Below are 16,411 nucleotides of genomic sequence, written 5' to 3'. Positions count from 1 at the left end.
ACATGGGCACTAACATCAGAATGCAGTCCATCCTCCTGTCCCGAGAACTGCCTATCATTATGGAAAAATTTACAACCTCGTGGCTGAAACAATCTAGTCCTGGAGGCACCTGCTCTTTACAACCCCCAGCCCCTATTGCCTGTAATGTGGTCCAGGGGTGGCCAGAGGTACCCCACCCTCTCTGACCACCCCACCTTGTTATGAGTTAGCTGGTACTTTAATCAAAACAAGTATCTGTGGGTCAATTTAACGATATGAAAGTTAAATTGATCCACCCCTCCCCCCCTGAGCCCACAGGCCTTGTAACCTGTAATGATCTCTTTCATGCCTACTTTCCCATGCCTATAATTCCTACTTTCCCACGTAATCTACCCAATATAAGCAGCTGCTTATGGGGAGAGGCAGAGAAGATTTTTGTGGATGACCTGCTGCTCTCCTGTACTGCCAGAATCATTGGAATAAATGCTCATATATGATTCAACTCTGTCTTTGCTTGATAGCATGAAGTAGTGACAGGCAGCCCGGACCTCTTGGTTGTCCTGTTATAATTTGACTCTGAAATGTATGTGTATATGAATGACCTGCTTTCTTTAAAAATTAGCTACAATGATTCTAAAATCCAGGAGAAGAATGAAGTGTTTCTAGCTTTAAGTTTCAGGTGGCTAAACCTCCAGGAGCATTTCAAGCCAATCTGGAATGCTTCGACTTAAGGATGACTGGCTGGGTATCTCTCTTTTTACGTTAACACATATTGATGTGGGATTCTGGTGGAGGAGAGCCCTCTGCTTTGATGCATAAATCAGGAAACTGCAAGAAATTTGCATTTCCCCAAACTTTTTCCATTTGAAGTCAGAACTTTCATATCCTTAAATTGATCCACAGATACTTGTTTTGATTAAAGTACCAGCTAACTCATAACAGCATCTGTACTCAGCGATATAACTCAAACAAGCATAATGAATGCCTATCTTTTAATTTTTTATGGAAAGGCTTCATAATATATAATTAAGATGTTTTTTACATGTTCTACTGATGAACCATCTGCAGGTATGACATTTAGCATCTGTACTTAAAAGTAGCCACCTGTTACAGTCTGGTAATCCTGACTGTGAATCATTTCACCTAAATGGAATCTGGTAACATTTGGATTCAGGGCTCCTCATCAATCCATCATCTTCATGACATTTATTATTTTATTACAGGCTATCTTTCTGGGGCTTTTTAAAGTTGCAGCCATTGAAAAGTCAAACTGCATTTGTTTTTAAGCAAGAAAACTCCTAGTAAATGGAAAGCAAGAGAAAGGAGTTTGTACAGGCCCCACATTTGTCCTCTCCTTCCGGTTCCTCCTTCAGCAAAGTCAGAGTATACCTGCCTCCAGGTACTCACAGCTCTTTGACTCTTATTTTTGTCATCCATTTCAAGACCACCTCTCATATCTTTCCTCGCTCAGGTGTAAATCATTATGACACTCAAGGTGATTTGCATCAAATCAGTAAAAAGACTAAAGTTTTATACTGAAGGGAAAAATCACTGATATTAGATGATTTTTAGAATAAACTGAGATAATAGTTATGGGGGTAACTGGGGTCCTACTGGGAAATAATGTATGAAGTGCAGGGTATAGACAGACAGGAATTCTGCCTTCATCCATACATAACTTCTCAATAACAAGGCCAAAGGTGAGTCTGGCAGAGTCTAACCATGCCACACACACTGTGGGAATAAAGTGCTGTAGAGATAATAATAATAACAATACTCAAACTACTAATTATTAATAGTATTAATGTCTAATACAGTTTGCTATCTACAAAGAAACTAGTATTACACATGATAGCCTCATAAACATTTTAAGTAAAGTACTGGTTAAAAGATAAAACAAGTTTATTTAACATATAAGTTGCACATTACACTTTAGAGAGAAAACAACACCCTGCTAGAGTTCATGCTAGCATTACACTCCACAATGACCTTTGCTGATCAATACAGCAGCAGCAACTCTTCATATTATCTAAACTTCAACTGATCTCTGACCACAGTTCCCATTATGAAACATATTAACACTTTAGTTGTTATTCAAATGTTTTAAGCACTGGTGTCTGGCAACCAGAAAGGAAGTTGTAGGAATTCAGGGGCCCTGTGAGGGGTGGGTTTTTACAGACATGTATTGAACAGTAAGTTTATATGTCATCATACTAGTATATGGAGACAATAACATAGAGATAAAACTTACCCTGAAATAATTGCTTTAATTTGGTACCAGCTGAAGAAGCTGGTTTATGTTTAGGGGCTATGATTTATATGTAAATCATAAAGTGATATTCAGCAGGGTGAGATGTTTGTACCATAAGGGACCATGAGTAGAGAGAACAACTTAGAAAGAGCAGATCCATGTCATCTTCCTTGTACCTGAAGGCAAATGTTCACTGAATGCAAAGATGTATGTTATCTCTACTGTTTAAATATTTCTTTCCTTCTCTCTATGATTTTTAGATAGAATTTAAATGTCAACATGATTTAAATCCACTATCTTTATACATGTGTACATATATACCTCTATTTCGGCTATTCAATTATTTATAATAGTCTTAAATGATTTTTTCCACCTTCCCAGACTATGTAGCACAGTGCATGGCATCTTGTCAGTGCCTAACCTGTATTCATTATATCACTTAAATAATTTTTCAAATTATTCTTCTCACCAAAAATAAAACTTATTGAGAAACTGAACTCGTCTACATGGTGTTAGTCGAAGATGCCATTCAGTGACCTAATGCATTAGTGAATATTAGTGTCTGAAAAGCTCTGACAAAGTGATCAACTATATATAGTAGTTTGCATACATGATTTAATTCAGTTTGATTATGCATGCACACACATATATGTATAAGCTAATCGTAATGGGTCCTCAAGATCACCCACTCATTCAGGACTTGCTGGAAGGGCTGAGAGGACTCAGCCTATAGTTTTACTCTTGGCTAAAGTTTATTACAATAAAGGAAACACAACAGATCAATGGAGAAAAAAAGACACAGGTGGCGTGGGAAGAAATTTATGATCAGGTCCTGATTTTCTATCCTTTCAGTGATGGAGTATATTGAGTTTGCTCTTTCTCCAGCATGAAAAAAACAATTGATATGTGCACAATGTTTGTTCCCAGGAAAACTTATTAGAGAGTCACTACCCCAAAATTTCATTGGGAGCTGTCCTAGCACATAATAAAATTTCAAACTCCTAGAAGAAAAACAGATGTTAGCACAAACCACATTGTACAAACCACTGTTCTAGAGACTCCTCATTCTTTTGCTAATAAGCCCTTCTTTTATTTTCAAAGACAGCAACCTTGTATTTCATTGATTTCTCTCCTTCCTTAACATTTCTCTCTGATTGGTTAGAGCAGGAATGGTCTTGTGCTTTTAAGTACTCTTGTGATTAGATTGGGCCCACCTGTTTAATCCAAGATAATATCTGCAAAGTCCCAGTTGCCATATGAGGTAACATATTTACAGGTTCTGGGATAAAGTTGTGGGTACTTTAGTAGGCCATTATTCTGCCTACCACTGGCCCTGTTTAAATAATACATTGATAAGGGTTTATTCTCCAAAATGTACAGTGGCTCATACAACTTAACAAAAGGAAGATAAACAATCCAATCAATAAATGGGCAAAGGACCTAAATGGACACTTTTTGAAAGAGGACATACAGAAGGCCAAGAGACATATGAAAATATGCTCAATGTCACGAATCATCTGAGAGATGTAAATCAAAATGAGAATGAGGTACCATCTCACAGCTATCAGAATGGCTATCTTCAAAAAAGCAACAAATGACAAGTGCTGGCAAGGATGTGGAGAAAAAGGAACCCTTGTGCATTGCTGGTGGGAATGCAGACTGGTGCAGCCACTGTGGAAGACAGTATGGAGTTCCCTCAAAAAACAAAAAATGGAACTCCCATTTGACCCAGTGATCCCACTTCTAGGAATATATCCCAAGAAACTAGAAATATCAATCAGAAAGGATATATGCACCACTATGTTCATAGCAGCACAACTTACAATAGCTAAAATTTGGAAACAGCCTAAGTGCCCATCAGCAGATGAGTGGATTAAAAAATGGTGGTAAATCTACACAATGGAATACTACCCTGCTGTAAAAAAGAAAGAATTCTTACCATTTATAACAGCATGGATGGACCTGAAGAGCATTATACTAAGCGAAATAAGCCATCCAGAAAAAGATAAATATTACAAGATCTTACTCATTTCTGGAATATAATGAACAACATAAACTGATGAACCAAAATAGATCCAGAGACAGAGAAGCATCTAACAGACTGTCAAACTTCAGAGGGAAGGCAAAGAAGGGTGGGAGTCGGGTGGGTGGTAAGAGATCGACCAAAGGACTTGTAAGCATGCATATAAGCATAACTAATGGACACAGATAGTAGAGGGGTGAGAGCATGTGCTGGGGGTGGGAATGGCTGGGGAGAGGTCAATGGGGAAAAAGGTGACTTATGTGATACTCTAAACAATAAAGAATTTAAACTAAAAAATACATTGATTTTTAAAAAAATATATATTTTTATTGACTTCAGAGAGGAAGGGAGGGGGGAAAGAAAGAGAATCATTGATCGGCTACCTCTTGCATGCCCCTTACTGGATTGAGCCTGAAATTTGGACAATAGTACATTGATTTTATTGTACTTCCTCCACAACTTTACTGCTCCAGATTCCTCAGTCCTGGCAGAGACACTTCCTCAAGTTTTACTTGAAGTTCCTAGAAGGCATCTCATATGTGGCCCTATTGTCACAGTTCTACCAGTCATCTCCATTCTTCCAAACAGGAAGAACAATCTTCTCAGTTTCCATTTCTGCTAGGCCCATAACATAAGGTTTTCTGGAGTGCCGGGACATGTCTGAATCTCAGTAGGGTTCAGCTCTGTTCATATTGAATCTTTATGACAGATGGTAGAAATCATTGATCGCTAAGTTGGCTGGTAGAAAAATATTGATAATTACACATAAAGAAAGAAATTAATTGATCTTGAGGGTAGAGAAAACATAGTAAGACTTAGAGCAGAAATGCTGAAATGTTAATGTATATGAACCCAACATTTTCTTAGCAAGAATTACGTACAAATCCCATAAATTTGTCATTAGCGCTAACTGTATATGCCAGTGGTAATCTTTGAAAGATACTTGAAAGGTCTATCAAACATACATCAAACTACTAGACACAGGGACCAGGAAATATAACTAATAAAAGACTAATATGCAAAATGACCATCACTCCAGCACACAAGATGGCTGCTCCCATGTGGACAAAAGATGGCTGCCACAAGATGGCCGGCAGGGGAGGGCAGTTGGGGGTGACTAAGCCAGCAGAGGAGGGCAGTTGGGGGTGACCAGGCCAGCAGGGGAGGGCAGTTGGGGCGACCAGGCTAGCAGGGGAGGGCAGTTAGGGGCAATCAGGCTGGCAGGGTGTGCCCACCGGCACGGCCAAGGGTGATCCCGAGTGGGGGTGATGAAAGGATTAAGAAAAGACAGACATGAGAACGAAAGCTGGGTCTCAGTGGGACGCTGCTCCTCTGATGGAGAGAGACAGCGACCATGCCCACAAGCCATGTCTTTATTTTATAGCAGATGCCACGAGGCAAAGTCAGGGCGTGATTAAGTTGTTTACAACATTCTCATTAGTTTCAATCCCACTCCACTACATGCACCTGAACTCTATCACTCAGGCACGTGGGGCCACGTGTTCAGATCACAGGCTCAAGTTACAACTATACTGTTGGCAATAATTGTGCTGGGAGGGCTCTGCCATCCAAGCTGGGACTTGCATGTGGCAATGGAGGACTGTGCCCTCTCAGTAGTCCAAGGCTTGAACCTGTCCAAAACACTCTGGCCGTGCCCCACACAGGGGAGAGCAGTTGGGGGTGACCAGGCTGGCAAGGGAGGGCAGTTAGGGGTGACCGGGACAGCAGGGGAGCAGTTAGGCTGGCAGGGAGTAGTTAGGGGTTGATCAGGCTGGCATGCAGAAGGAGTTAGGGGCAATCAGGCAGGCAGGCAGGCGAGTGTTTGGGAGCCAGCAGTCCTGGATTGTGAGAGGGATGTCCCAGATTGGAGAGGGTGCAGGCTGGGCTGAAGGACCCCCCCACCCCAGTGCACGAATTTTGTGCACTGGGCCTCTAGTCTATAATAATAAAAGTTTAATATGCTATTTAGATTGGACGTCCTTCTGGACATTCTTCTGGACAACTTTCCAGACAAAGCCTGGGCTGTGAGGGATGCCCGGGTCCTGGGTGCCTGCCGGCGATCAGAGGGAAGCCCGGTCCCAGGTCCTGGGTGCCAGAGGGAAGCCAGTATTGGCAGCCAGGGGAAGGAAGGCCTACTCTTGCATGAATTTTGTGCATCAGGCCTCCAGTGTGTGTGTATGTGTGTGTGTGTATGTGTGTGTGTGTGTGTGTGTGTGTGTGTCTGTATAAATATATATATATTAGAGGCCCAGTGCACAAAAATTTGTGCACTCGGGGGGTCCCTCAGCCCGGCCTATGCCTTCTTGCATTGTGGGACTCCGTGGAGGATGTCAACCCCAGTGGGGACCCTCACCCCATGGAGGTTTGGCCAGCCTGGGTGAGGGGCTGATGGCTGTTTTCAGGCTGGCCACACGCCCTTTAGGGTGGGGGGTCCCCACTGGGGTGCCTGGCCAGCCTGGCTAAGCCCCCTGATGACGTAAGCTCCCAGCCTCTCCTTTTTTTTTTCTTTATTCTGGGATTTATTTACCTTCTATAATTGAAACTTTGTTGCCTTTAGTGGAGGCCTGCGGAAAGCTTGGCTTCCTCCATCGCCAGGGGCAACCCACCCCTGCTCGCTCCAGCTCCGTGGCCATGGCCCGCTGAAAGCAGGCATCTGGGATTTGTTTACCTTCTATAATTGAAACTTTGTTGCTTTCAGTGGAGCTCAGAGCTGGCTGCGGCAGGCGGGGAAGCTTGGCTTCCTCCATCACTGGAGCAAGCAAGCCCCCTGCTTGCTCCAGCTCCGTGGCTGCCAGCGGCCATCTTGGTTGGGTTAATTTGCACATAGTCGCTCTGGTTGGCTGGTGAGTGTGGCTTAAGGCATAACGAAGGTATGGTCAATTTGCATGCTGTCTTTTATTAATATATATTGAAAGAACCCTCAGTTCTTGTAATATGCAAGAAATGGATTAGATGTTTAGTTTTACTCAGAAAACCAGGTCCTGAGGAATTAGAACTTATGATTTGATGAGGATAGAAAACATCACCTTGGTCAATAACATGGGCTGTATCAGAGAGGCAAGCTCTGAGTGAGCACTAAAGGAGAATCTGTGGACCCTTGTGCCCACACAGGACATAACACTAAGAACAAACTTGTCCTGTATTTCCATGTACCAGGCCTAGACCAGGAGTAGAAACCCTGAACAAGGTATCTGAGCCATATGGTTATTGGGAGTGTTAATTTATGTCTCAGTGTGACCAGGGCCACAGAGTGCCCAGATATTTGGTTAAACCATGTCTGTGTGTGTCTGAGGGTTTTCTGGATGAGATTAACATTCTAATTGCCTTCCCCGATGTAAGTGGGCTTTATCTAATCCATTGAAGACCAGAATAATTAAAAGATTGGATAAAAAAAATTCTTCCTCTCTGTTTTTGAACTGGGACATTGGTCATATACTGCCTTTGAACTCAGACTTGTATTGGAACTACAGCATCAGCTCTCCTGGGCCTCAGGCTTACCACTTGGAGATCTTAGTCTCCTCAGCCTGAATAATTATGTGAGCCCCTTCCTCATTAACCCAGACTGATAAAATTATTAAAAATCTTTTCTATCCCAAATATTCTGTTCTGAAGACTGGTAAGGTGGAGTTTAAATTTGATGTCCCTCTAATGAGCTGTGAAACAAAGCCTGTATTTTGGCATATCTGCACACTTGCCACAAGGCATTATCACTTCTTGTTAAAAATCTGTCTCCCCCACTAGACCTTGGGTATTTTAGAGTCAGGAACCATTTTTTTGTACATTTCTAAATACCTTTTTTTAAAGTTATTGGGGTGACAATGTTTAATAAAACTATACAGGTTTCAAGTGTACAATTCCATAACATGTCATCTGCATGTTGTATGGTGCACTCACTACTCAAAATCAGGTCTCTTTCCAACACCCTTCCCAACCTTTGCCCTCTTCCAGCTCCCCCATCCCCCATTCCTCTGGCAATCACCATACTGTGGTCTGTATCTATGCCTAAATTTTTTCTCTCTTTCTTTCTTTCTTTCTTTCTTTCTTTCTTTCTTTCTTTCTTTCTTTCTTTCTTTCTTTCTTTCTTTCTTTCTTTCTCTCTCTCTCTCTCTCTCTCTCTCTCTCTCTCTCTCTCTCTCTTTCTTTCTTTCTTTCTTTCTTTCTTTCCTTTTCTTTCTTTCTTTCAGTTTAATCCCCCTTTAATCATACTTTATTGTTGCAACTTTAGTATCTAGCACAAGTCAAGAAAATAGTGAACACTATTGAGAATTTATTCAAAGAATGAACATAACTGAAAGCTAAAAAAAAATAAGAACAACACATTTCTCCTTCTTACTAAACAGGATGTCAAGCATTCTTCATTGAAAAATGTACTTAGATATTCTCCCGTCACCTCATTTTCACCTGGCATTTTATCTTTAGAAGCAGTCAGGGAACACAAATGGAGATTTTTCGCTTTCTGGGGGCCAAATTTGGGTCAAAGCATTCTACAGCTGAGTAAATTAGGCAGAAGTGAATATTTCCTAAAAGCCATTTTTGCAAAATATATTATTTCTACTTGGCAGGACATTTTTCTTCTTTCTATTATTATCACTGGTCCACGGGGTCATTCTAGCTGCAATCCATGCACACAAACACACAGTAAATAGTAATTTTATAAATGTATCTGCCAGGATACCCCACTTTGAAATCTTGGATTTATTTATGAACTCCTAGAGGAGAGTAAGACACATATTTTTCTGTGCTGCCAACTGATGCAGAGTGTGTCATGATATATACTATAAAATAGCAAGAGAAGAAATAGAGATTGTCTCCAAAGAAGAATATGTATTTAATATAAAAAAGTATTTTTGCAAATGTAGCATTACTATCATCCTTGACCCAAGGCTATTAGAAATGCAGATACTAACGGAAGGGACAGGTATAGGGTCACCAAACTTTCAGTGCTAATACCAGGTAAGTCCTGGGTAAACCAGAACTAGTTGATCACCCTAGGATAAGTAATTTCAAGAACATCTTGCCCAAAATTATGTAGTGAGGAAAAGATAAGAACTGGATAATAAAGTATAAACATAACTATCAAACAAAGTGTAAGGCACATAATAAGAGCTGAGGTTCATGACCCAATCAAAAGCAATCTGGGCATAAGAAAACTTAAAGGAAAGAGCAGTGGGAGTACTCAGGAATGCTGGGTTAATCTTTTTTCTTAATTGAACAAATTATATATGAATATATTCTCATTATATAGAAGTGAGCAAATCATGTTTTTAAATAGTAATTTCACTCCTTCTCCTCTTTCTATATCTAGCTAATGTTTACAATTTGGGGCCTATCCTTCCAGACATTCCTTAATGTACTACATAAATGTTATATATGAATGAAAATTATTTTTCATAGAAACATTCTGTTTATACTATACATTTTTCAGCAATAATAGTAACACGTAGTTAGTGCTCATTATGTCAAGCCTTATGTGAAGTATTTTGTGTCCCATTTGATCTTTACAATAACCATAAGAATAAGGTACTATGATTATGGCCATTTTATAGAAAAAGATAAAGCAGTGCAGACGTGTTAAGTTGTATGAGCAAGGCTAATCGGGTAGGAAGAGATGGAGTGGAGGATAAAAGCCCAGGTAGGTGGAAATCAGGCCCTTCATTGGGATGATGAGAAAAGCATTCCAAGCATCCACACATGGGGAGATTGTGGTGTGGCGAGATTTATTTGCAATGCAGAAAAAGCTAATCTTGTTTTAAGGCCAAAACAACAGCCAGTGTCCAGAGTTTTTGTTTCATATTTAAGCTTAGTCCTTTGCAGGCCCCAGGTGACTTAGACCCACATGGTAGCATATTCCTGGGCCAGAGGACGGTGAATGAATGGGGCGAGCAAAAGAGAGAGGGCTATTTCTTTCTTCCCTTTGGTTTATGACTTGGAGCTTTTTCAAAATAACCGGTCAACTTCCCAAGCTTTCACAGGCTTCTGATGGGCCCACTCCCTAGCCAATGATCCCTTTCCCAGGTTAGACTGACAGGCTTCTATGGTCAAGCATCTTTCTTGCGCCATCCTGATTTCTGTTGTGCATGTGCTCATCTCCCTTTGTTCCCCTACACAATCCAGTTCTGGAGGGGGAAGGAGGGGATATAATCCTTGGTGGGGCAATGCTGTGATTGCTTGTGTGTGTGAAGCTGTAGCTTCCTGGGTAAACAAGCAGGCTCAGTGTTGGATTTAGCTTCCAGCCCATTAGGCTCGACAATGTCTGATTCCCTTTGCTTCCTTCTCATCACTATTTATCTAACTACAGCAACAGTAGCCGTTTCCAGAGCTGGCTCCAAAGTGCGATTGTTGGATACCATTTATATCTAGAAATTCAGTAACAGAAATTCTACATGCTCAAACTTTGATTTTTTTATAGTTCTAAAAAATATTTTTTATTGGTTTTGAGAAAGAGAGGGAAACATCGGTGTGAAAAATTGATTCAGCTGCCTCCTGCATGTCCCCTACTGGGGATTGAACCCACAACCCAGGCATGTGTCCTGACCAGGAATCAAACCAGCAACCTTTCAGTGCTTGGGACAATGCCCAAGCAACTGAGCCACATGGCCAAGGCTCTAACTTTGATTTTTTAAATATTTTTCTCTTCTAACAAAATGCTGGTCAACCTTAATTTAATAGCTTACTCATAGTCTCTGTTGTCATCTCATTTTTATCTGATATTTTTTTCCTCCAGACAAAACATCCAAGGAACGCAGAATTTAATTTCTCACTTGGCTTTATAATGCCAATTTGGCCTTAAAGAGACCACAACAAATTATTTTTAATCACAGTGAGTGAGAATAACCATTTTCCCATATATTTGATAATATATAATGGCTTTTAAAATTTTATTGATCTGAAGGAAAACTGATATTACTTATTATTTTAATTTATATTTCTTTGATGAACCATCATCATAAAGTTATGCAATTTACATTTTTCTATTGTAAAATTTCTCTTCTTTGTTCAATTTCTGTTTGTTCAACATTGTTTTTTATGTATATGAATTCTTTACACATGTGTGTATTGGTCTTTTGTTATATACCTTTCAAATATTGTATAGAATTGAGTTAATTTATTTAGTGTATACATAAAAAAAATCATTGCTATTAACCCCAACTATTAACAACCTTTCTACAATTAGCCACTCTACCGCAAGTACATAAATCAAAGCTCCTAACTGGGATTGTGGCATATTCAAAGTTTCTTTTTCTGTATTTCTTTCTGCACAATAATTTTAAGGATACAGCTGAGAAATCACTGAACAGGATGAAGCAAAATATATGTACTTGATACTGAATGATGACAATGTCTGGAGTTTTTAATAGGCAAATATGCCCAACACATAGTGACTATTAAATGAAGCATTATTAAGTCTATTGAGAAGTCCCTAGATTATCATCATTTAGTGTTGCAATTTTACATAATTTTAACAAAAACTGTTTCTTTCATATCAGGCAAACAACATTCAAATAGTATGTTTTTCCTAGTTTTAAAAACCTGATGCTCATTCTTTAATGTAGTTAAATTATATGAGAGGTTAACAGAATTGAAATAGTTGGTTTTCCTTGTTTTAGTAATTTAGGAATCATCAACTGCAAGACAATATATATACAAGGTGCATATCTCTATGTCCCTTTGGGGATATCAAGTTCACACCTCCAAATTCTCAATGACATTAAAGTATGTGATTTCTAGAATAAAATGCAAATAAAATAATTACAGAACACTAAATTCTCTAATATTGGGAAATTATCTCACTATCATTTTATATAATACTTAATGGACCTTTGATTTTCATTTAAAAACTTCCGGATTATTGATAATTTTCTTAAAATAAGAGCTTATGTATTCATTTCAGTTAAAAAGTATTAATGATAGTCTCTGAAACAATAGATTTAGGAATGAACATTAACAAAAATGATAGGTAACATTTTAAAATTGTTTTGAACGAGAGGCCATAATTAAAAAAAATGAGGACATCTGCTTCTTCATGAAGTAGTAACTTCTTGGGACTTACTCTCCCACTACAAACAAGTTACTCAATGAAGGAAATAAAAGAACATTATTATACAATGTTATATATGTAAAGTGATATAATATTATTTAAGGTAGACTCATAAGTCAAAGATGCATAATGTAAGTCATCTTTACAGTAACCACTAAATTAAATAAATAGTTAACAAGCCAATAATGATGATTAAAATGTAATTCTATAAAAAAATACATAATTACTCCAAAAGAAGTCAAAGTGATAAAGGAACAAAGTACAGATGACATAAATAGAAAACAAAAAAGCTATATGGTGATTTGAACACAATAAAAATTTATCTTTAAAATAAAATAAGTAGTCCAGCCCTAGCTGGTTTGGCTCAGTGGATAGAGCTTCGGCCTGTGGACTGAAGGGTCCTGGGTTCAATTCTGGCCAAGGGCACATGCTGGGGTTTCGGGCTCGATCCCCAGTAGGGCATGAGCAGGAGGCAGCCAATCAATAAATCTCTCTCATCATTGATGATTCTATCTTTCTCCCCTCTCCCTTCCTCTATGAAATCAATAAAAATATATTTAAAAAATAAATTAAATACGTAGTCTTGAACATCTATTTCTGTGAGAGAAAAAATTACTGGTGGAGAGTCTTACCTCAAAGTTCTTGACGGCTGATTGATCACAGTGGTGGTTGCTGAAGGTTGGAATGTCTGTGGTAAGTTTTTTTAAAATAAGACAACAGCCTGGCCAGTGTGGCTCTGTGGTTGAGTGGCGACCCATGAACCAAGAGGTCACTGGATGGATGCCTGTCAAGGCACATGCCTCGGTCAGAGTTGATTCCCAGCAGGCAGCCGATCTATGATGTTTCTCATCAATGTTTCTATCTCTCTATCCCTTTCCCTTTCTCTCTCTCTAAAAATTAAATAAAAAACATATTAAAGTCTTTTAAAAATAAAAAATAAGACAGCAATAAACTTTGCCACATAGATTCATTTCATGAACAATTTTTCTGTAGTGTGCACTGCTGTTTGATAGCATTTCATCCACAGTAGAATTTTTTTCAAAATCAGAGTCAGTCTTCTCAAACCCTGTTGCTGCTGTACCAACTAAGTTTATGTAATTATTCTCAATCTTTTTTGTCATTTAAACAATCCTCACCACATTTTCATGAGAAGATTCCATCTCAGTAAACCATTTTTTTGGGCTCATACATAAAAAGCAACTCCTCATCCATTAAAGTTTTATCAAAGGATCACAGCAATTCAGTCACATTTCAGGCTACACTTCTAATTTTAGTTCTTTTTTAATCATATTTCCAATAACTTCTCCCACTGATGTCTTGAACCCCTCAAAGTTATCCATAATGGGTAGAATCAACTTCTTCCAAACTGTAACTTCTTCCCATGAATAATGAATGTTCTTAATGGCATCTAGAATGGTGAATCTTCTTCAGAGGTTTTCAATTTACTTTGCCAGATCCATTAGAGGGATCACTGTTTATGGCAGGTACAGACTTACAAACTGTAAATCTTAAATAATAAGATTTAAAAGTTGAAATTATACCTTGATCCATGGGCTGCAGAGTGGATGTTGTGTTAGCAGACATGAAAACAGCATTAATCTCATTGCACATCTCCACCAGAGCTTTTGGGTTGCCAGGTGCATTGTCAATGAGCAGCGATATTTTGAAAGGAATCATTTTTCCTGAGTAGTAGAGCTCCAAGATTGGGCTTAAAATATTAAGTAAACCACGTTTTAAATAGATGTGCTGTTACCCAGGCTTTGTGCTATTTATAGAGCACATGCAGAATAGATTTAGCATAATTCTTAAGGAACCTAGGATTGAATTTCAAAATGGTAAATGAGTATTGGCTACAATTTAAAATCACTAGTTGCATTAATCCCTGAAAAGAGAGTCAGCCTGTCCTTTGAAGCTTCGAAGTCAGGCATTGACTTCTATTCTCTTCCTATGAAAGTCCTACATGGTATCTTCATCCAAGATAAGGCTGTTTCATCTACAGCGAAATTCTGTTGTTTAGTGAAGTCACTTCATTAATTATTTTAGCTAGATCTCCTATATAACTTGATGCAACTGCTACATCGCTACATCAGTACTTGCTGCTTTATCTTGCAATTTTAGTTTATAAAGATGGCTTTTTTAAAAAATATATTTTTATTGATTTCAGAAAGGTAAGAAGAGGGAGAGAGAGAGAGAAACATCAATGATGAGAGAGAATCATTGATTGGTTGCCTCTTGCACGTTCCTTACTGGTGATCGAGCCCACAATCCAGGCATGTGCCCTTGACCGGAATTGAACCCAGGACCTCTTAGTCCACAAGCCAACACTCTATCCACAGAGCCAAACTGGCTAGTGCAAAATGGCTTTTTTTCTTAAATCTCATTAACCAACTCCAGCTCACTTCATACTTTTCTTCTGCAGCTTCCTCATGTCTCTCAGGCTTTACAGAATTGAAGTTAGGTCCTTCTTTGGTTTAGGCTTTGCTTAAGGGTATGTTTGTGGCTGGTTTGATGTTTTATACAGAACACTAAATCTTTCTTCATATCACCAATAAGTCTGTTTTATTTTCTTATCATTTGTTTGTGTGTTTGCTGGAGTAGAACTTTCAATTTCCTTTAAGAACTCTTCTTTTGCACTCTAACTGGTTTGGCTCAATGGATAGAGTGTCGGCCTGTGGACTGACGGGTCCCAGGTTTGATTCCTGTCAAGGGCATGAACAATAACACCATGAAAAACTGTCTTTAATTATACATTTTCAATTCAACTCCCTTTTATAGATACTTACATTCTAAATTTCCAAAAGAATTTTATATTTGAGTTGCTAACTTTAGCTTTGTTTCACACACACCTGGAAGCTCTGCAGAATGCAACTTTTTTCTCTTGTTGCCTAACCTGGAGAGGCAGGTGAGAAAGAAACTCTGACCAGCCGCTGTAGGACTATTAGCAGTGAACATGTGGTCCTCACCTTGAACTCATGTCAGCAAGAATTCCAACTAATGAGTTGAAAGGGTAAATTAGAGAAGCAAGTTTACACAATTGCTAGTCATATGGTGACACAATGCGATGAATGATAGATTTTGGGATATTTACTATATTTTTGATGTATGTTGTATTATTTGAATAAGTGAATGTAGTTTGCTTTTTTGTCCAGTGATATCTGCAGATGTATTTTAGATCTATGCTAACACTAATTAGGTACCAGTGAATAAAGAAGAAAAGTGATGTGTAAGTTTACCAAAGAAGACTAAGGAAACAATAAAAAATTGCCCTTTTCAAGCTTCATTTTGTGGGCAAGTTTCATTCTTTTAAATAATACTTCTAGTATTTTTTTAATTGAAATTAATGCAGATTCCATTAAATAAAATAAATAATTTGAAAAATGAAAATAATATTGAAGAATCAAAACATTTCCTACAAAGTTATCACCTAAGTAGAATCACTATTAATGTTGTTTTATGTTTAGACTATAAAAACATTGATACAATAAGTTAAAGAGCCTTGAACTCCACTTTTTCTTGGCTCACATCTTGAGCTTTTTGTGGATATTTGATTTTTAATGACTGCATAATTATAGATTAATAATAATAAAATTTAATTATAATTATAATGTAAAAATATTGCTACATTGAATGACTATTTCATAATTAATAGAACAATTTCCCTAGAGCTGAGTAGGTACATTTTTTTTTTCTGATTGGTTTTGCTATTTGGGGAGATAATACAAACTAAAATACTATTCTATTTGGCACTAAACAAATAAAAGTATTTGTGAAATATGGCAGTTATATTTATTCAAGATACTGTACTCATAGAAACTTTACACCAGTTATTTCATTTTACCCTCAAACAAGATAGGAAATAGGTAGTGTTAATATTATTGTTATCAACATTTAGGAGAATAATACCATTTCAATGATAATATTTTTACAGTTGATAAACAGAGAACACAGAGAACACTGAAGCTTGAAAAGATTAAACAATTTGCCCAATATAATTTATCTAGCAAGGAGTAGATCTGAGATTTTAAGGTAGATTGTCCAACTTTAGGGTTTGAGTTCTTTATAGCCCAAACATATTACCTTTAGAATATAGGAATTAATGTGTGTCTATTCTGAATTTGTC

The 16,411-nt window shown here is 38.1% G+C and overlaps 1 pseudogene; it reads right to left on the bottom strand.

The window, feature by feature from the left end:
- Positions 1–13,968, bottom strand: part of LOC102440835 — a 170,331-nt pseudogene extending 156,363 nt beyond the window's left edge.
- Between the last annotated feature and the right edge of the window lie 2,443 nt (positions 13,969–16,411).

This window comes from Myotis lucifugus, unplaced genomic scaffold, assembly GCF_000147115.1.
Source record: "Myotis lucifugus unplaced genomic scaffold, Myoluc2.0 scaffold_237, whole genome shotgun sequence".
NCBI lineage: Eukaryota > Metazoa > Chordata > Mammalia > Chiroptera > Vespertilionidae > Myotis > Myotis lucifugus.
Note: the sequence above shows the minus strand (reverse complement) of the source record. Positions and strands in the feature narration are given on the sequence as shown.